We start from the raw sequence: 14635 nt of genomic DNA on the forward strand, positions 1-14635 counted from the left end.
CCAAGCCCTGGCATCAATCCCATCAGGAGGTGAAGGCATCTTCCTGATGGGGTCTTGCACCCTGAGCAGGCAGGACTCCCTCTGAAGCAGCTTGCCTGCAGGATCGGTGTTCCCGTTACACTCCCTGCCTGCAGGCTTTGCCTCGCCTTAGGGAGAAGGTCTGGAAGTTATCAAGTCCTTGGGGAAAAAGGCAGCTCGGCTCCAGAGCGCTGCAGCCCACGGCTGAGCTGGACCCCTCCGGTGGTAGCATCAAGGAGGTGCTCACCTCTGTGTCTGGGGTCACATACGGTGCCACTGAGTGTTTTCGGCACGTGGAGAAGCTCTGAGCAAGCTTCTCTCTTTCGGGGGGCAATTTGGGGGTACCCCAAGGCAGCTCCAGCCACGCTGCTGGGTGCCTGGGTGTCTCCTAAAGCTCCGGGTCACACTTGCATCCTTCAGGGCAGGTACGAGGGTTGTACTCCCAAACCCCCAAACCATCCTCTGGCCGCTGAAATACATCTCTCCACGGCAATCACACGCTGCCTTCCGATGGGAGCCTGAGTGGCTCTAGCTGGGGGAGATGGAAAGGGCTCCCTGGGGGCTCTTCCCACCTATGAGCCCTGGAAAGAGCAGCCGGTGCGGGGATGGAGTCGGGGATGGAGTCAGAACAGGGATGCGGGCTGGAGGTTTCCTGCAGGATGCTCGCTCGCTGAAATGCGGTAACACTGTGAAACAGTCCGTGGTGATTTCTCTCAGCCTGCTCTGGAGCAAGTGCCTCCGGGCCGAATCAGGTGCCTGGGAGCTCTCTCCTGGCCATGGGTGATGGGCTCTGTGGAACAGGACTCACGGGCATCCTGCTCATTCCTTCCTCTGGGAACACAGCTAGAAATTGCCCTCAGAGGTGAGAAGCTGCCCACCTGGGCTCATCAATCTCCATTTGCATCCAAAAGAAGAAAAAAAAAGATTTAGGAGAAAGATCAATATTCAAAGAGCCTTTTTTTTTTTTTTTTTTCTACATGCTCCTCTGGGGTTGGGAAACTGGAGGCAGGTACTAGGAATAAATCCTCCCAGCTACCTTGATGTAAATCAGGGGGAAGATGATGGATTTATGGGAGTCGTGTCTGATTTACGCTCCTGTGTCTGGTCCCTGCAGGTCGGTGCGTGCCCCTGGGGAGGCGAAGAGCAGGATGGGGACCGGAGCTGCCGCCGCTCCTTCCGCCACCGGTCCCCCGCACCAGCATCCTGCTACAGCCGAGGTGGGACTGGGACTGGTGTGGTGTGTCCGGGTGAATTTTCTTTGCTTTTTAAGCCCAGTTCAGGGAATGTAGGTATTTTTGCTTTGCCTCTTTCTGCTGGTCTTCAGCAAAGCACGTCCGCTCGGGCATCAGTCCCAAAGCGTAGCGATGCCCTGCTGGGGGCTGACTTTCTGACTTGGTGGAGAAAAAGGCTTTCCAGTCGCTCCCAGCGATGCTCTCCCTCTCCATCCCTCCTTCTCTCCCATCCCAAGAGCCGGTGAGGACTTATGCCAGCAGAGTTGGTGTCTCCATGGAAGAAGGGGAGACTCTTCCTTGGGAAAGTTCTTCTCCGAGGACTTTGAAAGGCCCCGGGGGGGGTGGCGATGGGGGGACTTTATCCAACTCTGGGGCTCCCCTTACCAAACCATCCCGGGTTCCCGGCCGTGGCGGGGCTGGGGAGCTGTTGTTATTCCTCTCATGTAGCAGGAAGGATTTCTGCGAGTGCCATAAACCTGTCACGTGGGCAGAGCCTGGGTGAGCTCTAATTGCTTCTATTTGCATAATGAGGCGAGGCTCAGCATCCTGCTGATATTTGAAAGAAGAAAATCAAAATCAGCTCTAGATAAACAACTCCCCCCCCATCCCTACCCCCACTCCTAATTTGCACATTTTCTCCCTTAATGCAGGTTTTTCAGCTCTTTGGTCTTCTCGGGAGCACCGGGACCCCCCCGGGACCCCTCCCCAGAGAGCATGGGTGCTGGGTGCTGGGATGTGTGTATGTGGGGTGCTGCCCCTTTCCTCTGGCTGCAGTGGTCTGGGGGCTTTGCCCACGGCTGGCAGTGCGGGACGTGGTATGGAGGTGTCTGAATGGGAGCTGGAGAGGATTTGGGTGCTTTTGGGGCTGGAAATGTGGAGCCCCGGCCAGAGCTGGGAGCCCCCGGGGTCTGTGCGGGAGTGGGGCTTGCTCATGGTGTGGGGCTGTCTTGCGCCGGAGGGTCTGTGGCCATCCCAGGGCTGGAGGGTTTCCCCGAGTGGGAGCCCAGCAGATGTCACTGCATCCCAGTGTCACTGTGTCCCAGTGTCACTGCGTCCTGGCGTCACTGCATCCCGGCATCACTTCATCCCAGTGTCACTCCATCCCAGTGTCACTGCATCCCGGCATCACTCCATCCCAGTATCACTGCATCCCAGTGTCACTGCATCCCGGCATCACTCCATCCCAGTGTCACTGCATCCCGGTGTCACTGCATCCTGGCGTCACTGCATCCCGGCATCACTTCATCCCACTGTCACTGCATCCCGGCATCACTCCATCCCAGTGTCACTCCATCCCAGTGTCACTGCATCCCGGCGTCACAGCATCCCGGTGTCACTGCAGCCCCTGCGGGGACCGTCCCACCTGGGGGACACAGACCAGCTGGGGTGCAGCCCTGCTCACACACCCTGTGCTGGCCCCAAGTGTCCTGCTGGCTTCTGGGGACCTGTCAGGGATGGGATGGGATGGGATGGGATGAGACAGGACCCTTCCTCACCTGCGAGCCCCCCGGGGTGGCAGGAGGGGCTTCGCTTGCACCCCAGGTGTTGCTGGCTGGGGGGATGCTCCTGCCCTGGGGCCCTCGGAGGACCTGGAAGAAGATCCAGAAGGACTTTGAAGAAGGGATGATGACCCCGGCTGGGCTGTGACACCAGTCTGTGTCCCCAGATGTGCTGCCCCTCTGTAAACCCTTTTCCCCACTCACCCACAGCCCAGGGGACCAGGAGCATCCCTGCTCCTCCTGTCCCCAGGGTCTTTCCCAGCAGCCAAACCTGGGTGTCCCCTTGGCGCTGGGGGAACCTCAGGCATCGCCAAGACCTGCTTGGTGCCCACGGCTTCTGGGACCTGGAGGGGCTGTTCTCCTGGTCGGGGTGCCGGGGGGATTTGCACCCTTCGCCCCAGGAGGGACAGCACCTCGCTCGCTTGAGGCCAGGTAGCAGACACTGCACAGGAACACGCCGTGTCCCTTCGCTGGGGGACGGGGTGAATCGGCTCCTTCCTCCTCCTCTTCCTCCCCGGCACATGGGCTGGTATCCTCTGAACCCTTTGCTGCCCTTCAGGGGAGAAGTGCTGACTCCAGATGTTTCCCTAAATGAGAACCTTCTGCAAACAGTGCCGGTTTATTTTCATACCGAAAGAAAATGAAAGGGCTGTTATGATGACGATTATTAATGTTTTTGCAGCCCATGTTTGTAGCGGGGGCTGCTGTGCCGATGGGACAGTGGATGGACAGACAGACAGATATGTCGGGAAGCCGTGTCCCCCCTCCATCCTCAGGTCTCCGGGTGCATCGTTGGGCTGGTTCGCTCTCGCCAACTCCATCTTATCCCAGCTCTCCGGATTGGGGATGGGCAGTGAGCCCCGTGCCTGTGGTCTCCGCTCCCTTCCCCAGCCCTCGTGGTCCAAGGATGAGTTGGGGGGGGGAGGACCAGGACCCCCGGGAGCGGGGACTTCATCTCGGTGGCAGCAGGAGCACGAAGTGCCCATGCTCAGAGATGTCCAAGGGTAAAAGGACAGAGGTCAGAGAAGAAATCTCTGGATATGAGTGTTACCAAGAGTGAGCCCTTATCTGAATGCCCTCCAGGGCTCGGCCACTCGCTCCAGGCGTGACCGAGGATCCCCGAATCACTGCCGTGGCCCAGGACCCTGCCTGGTGTGGAAGGTCGGCACCAGCCCCCTCCTCATCCAGCTGCTGTTTGTGTCTAAGCCCAGTCTCTGGCTGGGATGCTTTTGCTGCTCCCACGGTCCCCTCCAACATGAGCCGTTACCTCCCCCCGACACCCATTTTACTTGGGCTGCTGATAGCCCACGGCTCAGACAAAATCAGCCGGAGCCGATTGAACATTTGCTCTGCTCCTCCAAAGCCACCAGCATCCCACCTGCTGAGCCCAGCCCATGGACCAGCGCCTGCTCTCATCCTTTTTGCTTTCTCGGCCCGTCGGTCTTCGGTGACCTTCAGCCCGCCGCAGGGCTCGAAGGACAGGGGAGATCCGGCTGCCAGCGCTCGCTGCTCCCTCTGCTCTCCTGCCCGTGCCAAACCCACGGCCGGGGCTGCTGCCAGCATCCCCCTCCTGGATCGTGGAGATCCCCCCATTCCCTTGGCCCTCATGGTATGCGAAAGTCCCTCCTCGGGTTGGTGTGCCAAACGGGAAAGGAGCAGCAATGCTTCCCCCTCATCCCCTCTCCCCATCCCCTCCTCATCCTCTGGCCCCTGGTGAAGCCGAGCGGGGCAGGACGGAGAAAAGGAGGAATACCCTCAAAGGTGGAAAGAAATCCTCCCCGGCAGCTCTTAACAGGGGGGAAGAGAGGGAACAAGACGGGAGGAGAGGTTGCAAGCGCGACATAGCCCATGCTTGCAGCAAGCGAGCGTCTGTGTGCGTGTGTGTGTGTGTATGCACGCCGGCTTTCCATCAGGCTGATAAAAGAACTGGGAGCTCTTGAAGCCGAAGCCAAGGTGAGTAACCTGTGGCTGTCCTGGGGGAGATGGGCGGGGGGGAAGGCTTGTTTACTCAGGAGCAGCAGGGATGCTCTGCCAGGAGCCGGGGCCGTCGGTTCTGCGGTGGTAACGGCTTGCTGAGGAGAGGTTGGGTTTCTGCATCCCAGCCCGTGCTGTGAAGAGGGACGCCGGCTGGGCAGCTTGGCTGTCACCCCCCAAATCGGTGGTCCGGGGGGATGCATTGGCTGGAAGCGCAGGATGGATGGGGGTCTGCCTCCTCCCCGGGTCCCCGCGGCTGAGCAGGGGGTGCTGGGGCTGGTCCCCGCCGTGGTGGGGGTCCCCGCGGCTTCGGTGGAGCAAACACAGCCCAGACACCAGCTGGGAAGCGGTGGCTTCATGCTGACCTGGGTGAGGGGTCTCTACCCCAGGTGAGGGGTCTTTGGTCCCTCTTGCCCTACCAGCAAGCGGGTTTTTTCCTCCTCCCGTGCAGACAAGAAGCATCCATTGCCATTGCACAGCTCTTTTTGCCCTGCCTAGGGTCTCGCTTGCACCCTGCCTGCAAATTTCCAAGGGTTTCCTGGGCTCCCTCATCACCCCCATGTTACATTTGGGATTTGTATTTAATTCTTATTTATTTCTTCATAGGTTTGTTCCTGTCATTGCTGCTGTTCCTGGCCCGGCTTTCCAGCAGGTTTGCTCTGCAGAGAGCTGCAGGTTGGCTATGAAATATGACAAAGCGTTCATTTAAATGCACACCATGATGTCGGCGAGTCCATTAGGGGAATTAATTTGAATGGTTGGCATTTAATAAACAGCCTCGTCCCTCCTCTCCGCACCCCCCCCCCCCGTCGCCATCTCAGAAGGGTTAAAAAGAAACCACATGTGGATATTGGAGGAGGGGGGGAGCAGGTATCTGGGTCTGGGGAGGTGGGGAATAATAAAAGAGAGCTGGTGTTATAAGAGGAATTGCAGTTTGTTTTGCTCACGGTAAAAAAAAGCACATGTGGAAGGGGGCCGAGCCGAGCAGTTTGGGTTCATGGGGGGTTTGGTGCGTGGAGAAAATTGGGGGATGAAACAGCGATGGGAGCCGGGGAGGACACGCTCTGGCCGGAGGGTCCCAGTCTGCCTCCAAACAGGCTGGGCTGGGGGAAGGCGAGGGGCTTCGAAGGACGTTTCTCCCCATATGGTGTGTATTACAAGCTCCTTTCTAGTTGTAAAGATTAATTTAAAGCCTTTCTCACCTCCCCCCCATCCCTCTTTCATTGACAAATGAACATCTGGGTTGAATGCTGCCCAGATCCTAATCAAAGCATTTTTTCAGGGCCGTTGTCTGCCTTTATGGCTATCTGCTTTTCGGATTCTTTGCAGTTTCAATGCACTTGGCAATTCAGCCTGTAAATACCCCTCTCCGGGATTTATGATTCGGGCTAATGTGATTTTTCTCTTTGCCTCTTGATTCGTTTGTTTGGTTTAGTTTAACGACATTTTCTTGTCTGTGCATAAGTTAGGGCACGAAGGGATTTTTTTTCCCCCTCCCCTCTTTGCAGTGGGTTATTAACAATTAGCAAAAATGGCTTTTTTTAGGGGGGGCTACGCTGGCTGATGGGGGTACCGGGGGGCCAAAGGCAGCCCTGAATTCCTGACGAGCATCCCCCGGTCATCTCAAACCATCTATTTTTCTTACAGAAAGCTTGTTTTTTGAGGTTTTGCCGAGAAAGCAGCTTTCCGTCAAAGCGAAGCCGAGCCCTTTCCACGATGCTCAAGGGCTTCTCCGGCGGGGAGAGGCAGCGCGAGCCACAGCCCAATATGGAAAAGCCATTCGCTCCCCGAAACGATGCTCGAGATGCCTGAAAAATAGGGAGTGTTGTGGCTGGGATCCCATTCCCATCAAACTTGATTTTTCCCCTGCAAGCTCCAGTTTGGGAGTTAAAGGATTAATATTTAAAACCTAGCTGGGATGTTGAGTAATGTTCGTTGTGTCCCAGGTGCTATAGGAAAGGATAGTGCTTGAGCCAGGGCAAAAAGGCAGAAAATTCCCTTTAAGGCAAATACAGGGACTCGCAGGGGACGTGGCATTGGGTGCCCTGTGTTGGTCCCCGTCCCTGAATGAGAAGAGAGCTGGGAAACAAAAAGACAATGTTTTTTGGGCTATATTCAGAGCATATTCATTCCTGCAGCAAACCTTCCTCCTCGCCCTGGGCTTCCCCTTCCCTGGCAGAATGGCGAGGCCAGTTATTTACCCTGACGGACGCCTTAATTAAGGTGTATGATTTCAGGCCATTTAAACCATCAAGGAGAGATCTTGTTTATACAGCAAGTGCATGGGGTAATGGCAAAATTAATTAAAAATGTTCTCCTAAGTGAGATAAAAAATCACCATGGTGGAAAGCGCTTTGCTGCTCTTCTTTGGCTTTCCAGGACGAGGGGTAACCCAAATCCCGGAGCCTCCTCCGGTGCTGCAGGGATGGGTACCATCCATCACCCTGTCCCTCTCCACCCGAGGATGTCGCTGGGGAAGCCGAGCTTTGGCTGGGAAACTGGAGCGGGTTAGGAATGGTGGTGGTTTACACCGATTTCCAGCTTGAAGCTGGTGTGGCTGTTCCCACGCACGGCCAAAACCGCATCTTGGTTATTGCAGGGAGAGCTGCGGCTGCGGAGAGCATCCTCGCTCAGGGTGAGGAGAGGTTTTGAGCAGATACAGGTAATCCCCCATCACAGGCACTGGGCCTGTTTTTCCCAAGAAACTCTGAATTTCCCACAAATACAACGAGCCAGGATGCAGCAGGCAGGTCCCTGGCAGTGGATTTGGGGGCATGAAGAGCCAGAGCCGCACTCCTGATAGGTATGGGGCTGAGGTGCTGCCCGTGCAGAGCTCCGGAGGTAGGGAAATGCCTTCCTGAGCACCCAGAGGAGGCTCTGGGGTGATTTTTAATTCCTTTGCATTTTTGCTCCTCATTTTTAGAGCGCTCGGCACCTCCTGCCTCTTTTTCATCCCTCTCCTCCTCGACGCTCGCCAAATGAGCAGCAAGCCCGGCCATCGACCGTGGGTCTTCCCAGCAGTGCCATCGCCGCCCCGTCAATCTCAAGGTCAGGGTGAAGCCTGACGTCGGTCCGCAGCTGAGCCAGCACATCCGTGGGGCGAGAGCGGCCACCGGCAGCCCCGGGGCGAAGGTGAGGTGGATTTATGGGGTTTCATATCAGCACTATCGATCGGTGGGGCCGTCTCGGTGGAGGGAGGTGGGATGGAGGGGTTGGATGCTGAGGTGCGTCGTGGCCGAGGAGGCTTTTTGGGGAGGGGGAGGAGGGAGGCGGTGGTGTTTGGGGATGCTGGGGAGCCCTCCTCGATGTCCCCCCCATGGAGGAGGACACGGTACCCGGCAGCCGCGTCTCCAACCTCATCCCTAACCCCGTGCGTCGGGAGGAGCGGGAGAGGGCGGCCGCGGCCCCGCTCTGAGCTGCCGCCGAGCAGAGATTTGCAGCTGAACTCTGCTCGGAAAGTTGCTCTCAGCCTTTTCTCATTTCTTTCTGGATTTAAGGAGGCTTCCAAATTCCTGCACAGCCAAATCCTGGCTGGGGCTTGCCAGGAAACCCGGCCAGCAACAAGTACGTGCCGTTTCTGTACCCACAACACAGCCAGTATTGCTGTTATTCTGCGGGTGACGATGACGGGACGGAGCTCCAGCCCTCCCAAGGATGTGATCCCATCCCCTCCGGGGCTTCGGCCGGCACCCTGCCCTGGGTGCTGCCCTGGGGAGGGCGGTCAGGGCTGCGGCATTGCCTCCCCTTCATCGCCGCCTTTTTATAAACAAACAAACAAAAAAAAACCCCACCCCACCCCAGATTCCCTAAACTTTACCCGCCCACCCTCCCCGTAACCTCCCGCTTTCCCAGCGCATGGAAGCACATCGGCTTTATCCATTCCCGACGGGATTTACGATCCCCGGGACTTCCTGCGCTGCCTTTCAACGCGCTCGCCTCCTTCCCGCCACCGATAAATCAAACCTGTTTGTTTCGGGTTGCTCCTTCCCTGTTTCTTTATTTATTTTTATTTCTTCCCCTACCACCGCCTCCCTCAGTCCCCGAGGGTTTTGGGGGACACCGGCAGAGCAGTGAAGCAGCCCTGAGGCCACGGTGAGGGCACACGTTGGATCTCCAGGTGAAATGTTGGTGGCCGGGAAAAGGGGGATTGGGAAAATCCTGCACCGCTGGTACAGACTAAACATCGCTCCCCATGTCTAAACACCACCAGGATGCGGCCCCATGCCCGGAGGTCCTCAAAGCTTGGGGTTTTCCATTGAATCCATCCCAGCGTGATCCCAAAGCAATTTTACCGGTAGTCTCGGGAAAGCCCCCCAGCAGGATCAGGCATCCCGAGCCGGCGCAGCGAAGGTGCACGGGGCTGCACGCGCAGCATCCCCCCAGCCGAGCATCCTCCCGGCCGTGGCGGGGACGGGGAACCGACTCCGGCCGAGCCCACCCGCGGGATGCCTGATCTGGTCTTTCCACTGGTGACTCACGGAAAAATACTTGTTTTGCAGCGACCGCTCGGCATGATGGGTGTTTCTGCCTTTGTGCCTCGCTCTCCCCTTTTTTTTTTTTTTTTTTTGAAAGATCTTTGGTATGAAAACATCTGGGATCCTGACCTTCCTGCGGAGCTTGCCTCACCTGAAGGCATTTTTTCCCCCCCTGCACGTGTGCAGGGCTGGCTGTGCAAACCACGCTCCGGTGGCTGCCTGGGAAGCAGCCCGGTCGCGCTCCCAGGTTTCAATTTCTGGGGGTTTATTATTTTTGAGCGGCTCTTATACAACAGCGGAGAAAGCTTGGAGGGTTTCCACCGCCCCGCGCCAGTTCCTTGCGTGCTGGTTTCGGCACGCCTGCCAGTGCCGCCGGCTGCACCGGGAACCCCCCCAAGGGTCTCCGCAAGGTTTGAGGCACAACCTGGGGTGATGGGGCTGGGGGCTCAGCCCAGCTCTTTCCGGGTGTCCCCACTGTCCCCAAGGCCAGGCAGGACGGGGTGAAGTGGGACCTCGCTGCGTGGCTCGGCACCTTGCTGCCTTGTAGGGAGCAAGGAGGATCCGCCAGTAGAATTGGGTTAAAACACTCAAAATGGTGAATGATGCTGATTTACGCTTCGGGTTTCCAGCACTGCGCTGCTTCCCAAATACTTGCCTTTCACCTCTTTCCCCCCCCCATCCTTTGGAGGGCAGGGATGGAGCACAGCCCCTTCCCAGTGGGACCAGCCCATCCCAGCCCCGGCCAGTTGCAGAGGGAGCCCGGGGCAGCTCTATATTTAACAGAATTGGCTTTTGTAAATGTTTTTTCTTGGAAACGGGAGTGGAGAGGGATGCTCCTCAGTGCTCGCCGCCGCGAGCTTTCCCGCCTGACTTACCACATCTTCACCCTTTTCTCACAGAGCACCGACCCTGCCGCTGCTCTCTGGAAAGCAGATTAGTATTTTTTTTTTTTTTGGGGGGGGGTAGTTTGGAAACTGGGATGGAAAATTATTTCCAACCCCCAAATTAGAAACAGAATAATAATAAAGCGCCTTGTTTTGGAGGGGACGGTGTGTGTCATCCCGCAGCAATGAGAAGCTCGTGCTGAAGAGGAGCAAAGAGCTGTCATTTATTTTTTTAATGCTACCCAAAGGACTGACTTGGCTCCGGGATGTTGCTCTCGCTCCCTGGTACCCGTCGACGGGGATGGCCGAGCTGCCGTGGGCAGGGGACACCCACAGGTGGGTACCCTTCCAGTGTGGGGGGGACACCTATCACCCCATTTAGTTGTCCTTACACTTGTTTTTGTGGAGAAAAGGGGAATGTGCCGTGCGGTTTTCTGCCCTGCTCTTCCAGAGGGGGTTCAGATGGAGAGCTGATGTGAAGTGATGGGACAGGAGCCAATATTTTGCCGTGCTGGGCTGGAGGGAGGCGTGAGCAGGCGATGGTTTCTCCTTGGGATTTTTTTTTTTCAATGCAGTGGATTAGAACGATTTCACTGTGGGTTGCTCTCTCTATGGTCCCTATTGCCCCAAAACCATCAGGTCCTATGAAAACTGGGTCGGAGTCTTGGAAAAAGAAGTCATGCTGGGACAATGGCTGGTTCTGCCTGGGATGGGCTCATCCCTGTGATCACCAGCCACCACAGCATTGCCAGAAAACCCTTAAAAATAATATATATTTTAAAATTGCAAGGGATTCTCCCCATGTGTGGGAGTGGTGGCTGCTCAGGGGCTCAGAGACCCAGTTTAAAGTCTGAATTCCTGCTGCAGAGGAGCCTTCACCCCACTATATTTCTCTCCCCATCAGGTATAACACGTTGTGCACCCAAAAGCGATGCCCAAGCCGGGGTGCCCCGTCTGCCTTTGGGGTGCCCCCAGAGTGGGTTTGGGGGGGAGCAGTCTGCGTGGAGCCAGTCGCTGCGATTTAATAAGACACTTATTGTATGTTAAATATCAACAGCTGATAGGAAACATGTGTCCTGAGGATTAACAGCCATGTAAAAGATAAAGCAGTGAGTTAAACCTCCAAACAGCATGTTTCGAATAACCGACCACTGGTGCAATGTGCAATAACGGGGGTAATAAGGCTTGGGACGGGGAAGGTAAAACGTGAATCGCAGATCACCATGTCCCGATAACCTTGGGACGGGGCTGAGGCCGGTTTTTCTCCCAGCGAGGTGATGCCCAGGGAAGCCGGATGGCACAGGAGCGACGTCAGCTCCTTCTTCCCCCATTTCTTCCTCCCTTTCCACCTCTCCCCCTTCTTATTATTTTTTTTTTTTCCCAGGCCCCAATTTCTCCCCTGTCGAGGCAAATGCTTTGGCTAATTAGCAAAACGTGTCAAAGAAAATGATTAATGTCCCGCGAGGAGGTTTAGCTGCCTTTGTGCCGGCATTGCCTGACTTCTGCTCTTAAAGGTTTTATTAAAAGATAAGGGAGCTTGTGACGGGCGAGAGAAGCATGTGCTCTCCTGGGTGTTAAAGGGTCGGAGAAGGGGGGGATGCGGGGCGGATTGGGGTCACCCTCGGAGGGAGAGGTGAGGGCTCGTGTTTCTCTGCCTCTGTGAGCGACCGTCACCGTGGTGTCTGGCCTTGGCAGGGGAAAAGACATTTAAAAAAATGACTGAATGCCTCCTTTATTCTTCCAGGGGCAGGTAATTTAATCTCATCAGCCAGGTTATGAACGTTTCTGTGTTACGGGGTTTTGCATGGGTGCGTGCTCCGGGAGCGATGCTTTAGGGGGTCTCGGGAAGGGGATGCTCGGCGTGGGCGCCCCAGGTCGGTGCCGAATTCTGTCGGCTCCTGTCCCGTTTGCCAAGGGCAGCGGTGGCAGCAGGGACAGAGGAGCTCGGGCACGGGTTTGCTGGACGCTGTGGGCACAGGGGTGCCTGTGGTCGGGCTTGAGCCCTGTGGGACATCCCTGATGCTGTTTGCTGCGGGCTGAAACCCTCCATCCCAGCTCCATCCTGAGGGCTCCCAGGGCTGGGTGGGCAGCAGAGGCGCAGGCAGGGAAACTGAGGCACGGTCCCACTAGGCTCCTGCCAGGACGACCGTACGCAGCATCTGACTGTCCTCATCTCTCATGGGTTCGGGCATGTTTTCAGCAACCCCCAAAGCACGACCAATTCAGCAATCCCCGAAACGCATACTCCCTGCAACCCAAACCCCTGCAAAACCCCCAAACCAACAGCCTTTGCCGCGGGGTCTTGCAAAAAGCAAAAGTTACGTGGCAGCTGCCCCTGCGGGAACACACGAACCGGAGCTGGCAGTGCCACGGCATCCCCGTGCCGTGCCGAAATCCCAGCCAGGACATCGGCCCTGGGAGCCCAGAGAGGATGAGGGTGGTGGGAATGCCGTCACCAGCACACTTGTTATTTTTTTAAATAGCGAGCGATTCCAAAACCTGTCAGACACCAATGTCTGCAACTGCAGAGGCCTGAGCCACTCGATGCATGTCAGAGGGGTCGGTGGGGGTTGGGGCTGGCTGGCAGGAGCCTCAGTGGGGGCTGCGGGGGCTGCTCCGCAAGGTTCTCCTCCAGCAAACAGACCTCTGGGCTTAATAAGCTATTTGTAAAACTCACTCTGGATAAACAAGAGGCCGTGTGTCAGGCTGAAGGCGGCCTCGCAGGGCTCCGCCGTGCGGGGTGGGACCTCAGCGCAGAAATATTTTCAAGATAAACAGAGGAAAATGAGTCCTGGAGGAGGCCGGAGCCACTGGCAGCGGCACGCCGCTCCTCTCGGAGATATTTCGGGGCAGGAACTTGGCTTTCTGCGTGCTGCGGCTGAAAGATGCTTTTTTTCTTTTGCCTCCAAAGGGAACCTCGCGTGCTTCTGACTCAAAAATAAACCCGAGGAGCGGTTGGCATTGAAGCCAGTGGTGGGGAGAGGCGCAAAGCCTGGAGCTTGCGGGGGAGTTTTGGGGTGAGGGCGAGGGACGCAGCCGGGATGCGCGGCTGCTGGTGCAGGTCCCCCTCGGGCAGAACTGCCCTCCCTGGGGAACCCCCATGGGGGACCACCCGAGGCCGAGGTGGCAATATCGGTAATATCGGCAATACGAGCAGCAGAGCCGCCTTGCCTGGCTGCTGGTGCCTCCTGCCCTCCGTCGACTCCTCCGTTCCCCCACACAGGTAGAGGCAATGTGGTGGTGCGCAGGGTGGGATACGGGCATCCCCCTGCCCTCTGCCTGGCCTTGGCCAGAGCTCGAGAAATGGGCTGGGGTCCGTCCTTCCACCTCCTCCATCTCTCCATCCCCTCCATCCCCTCCATCCCCTCCATCCCTCCCTGTCCATCCGGAGCCGCAGCAGAGGTGATGCTCTGGCAAGGTGGGACAGGGCGAGCGCCCCGGGAGCCCGATGGGCTCTCGCCGCAGCATCCCTGCATCTCGATGGGGATGGCCGAAACGCAGCATCCGTGCTCGAGGCCGGGGACGGCCCAGCGGCGGCTGGGGCAGCGCGGTCCTGTCTGGATGGTGGCAATCTGGCCCCCTGGGAATGCTAAAGTGGGCAAACTGGGGTGGGGGGGGAAGCTGTCCCTTCTCCTTGTCCTGCAAACCTCCCTTTGGCCACGGGGCTCGGTGACGGTTTCTTTCTTTCCTGTTATGGTCTGGAGACTCTGCAACCGTGGGGCGATGCTCGGCTTGGGGCACCACGGCTGGGACCCGCCGGCAGCCCCGGCAGCTGAGATCTCCCAGCGTGTCTCTCCTTCTCTTCCCCACCCCCAGCAAATTTAATTAAAAGTCATTCAGATTCCTTTGAAAGAAAATGTCATCCGTCGACACAATTACACTTTAACTAACCAAAGCTGTTACAGTTCCTATATATATTGGAATCAGCCTGTCGTTATTAGTTCTAAGTAAGTAATTTATTCCCATTATTGTGTTCAAATTACAGGATATTACCCCCTGGGGAAATAATCCTGTTATTTGAAATGTAAAAAAGAATTCACATGGACAACAATGGATTCCTAAATGAACCCAACAACAGTCCCCAATCCAAGTGCGGCATCACTTGCCTTGGATAGAAAAATATAAAGTTGCTTTTAAAAACGCTCTTTTCTCCTCTCTTTCCTCCTCCTACCCCAATGGAGGTAAATAGGGCTCCTCCTCTTCTTCAAAAGCCTCTTATTTATTGAGGGAATCCTGGATGTGCAGGAATTTGATGGGGAGCATGGGGGGGGGGGCGGACGACAGATGTATTCGTGTGTCCCCCCTTATTGTGGCAGTGGGAGGGGAACCCTGGGATGGTGGGATGCGAGTGCCCGGCACAGCCCGGCGGGTTTCTGCCGGAGCTGGGAACCATCGTTTTTCTCTCGCAAAGAGCTGCTGAGCCTCTTTGGAAACACTGTTCCCTTGATCAAGATCTTCAGCGAAGCCAAATAACAGCTTGTCTCTGCAACACCCAAACATAAGCAACTAATTTGGACCACCGAAAGGAAAAGGGGGAGGGAAAAAAAAAAAAA

This window comes from Buteo buteo, chromosome 27, assembly GCF_964188355.1.
Source record: "Buteo buteo chromosome 27, bButBut1.hap1.1, whole genome shotgun sequence".
NCBI lineage: Eukaryota > Metazoa > Chordata > Aves > Accipitriformes > Accipitridae > Buteo > Buteo buteo.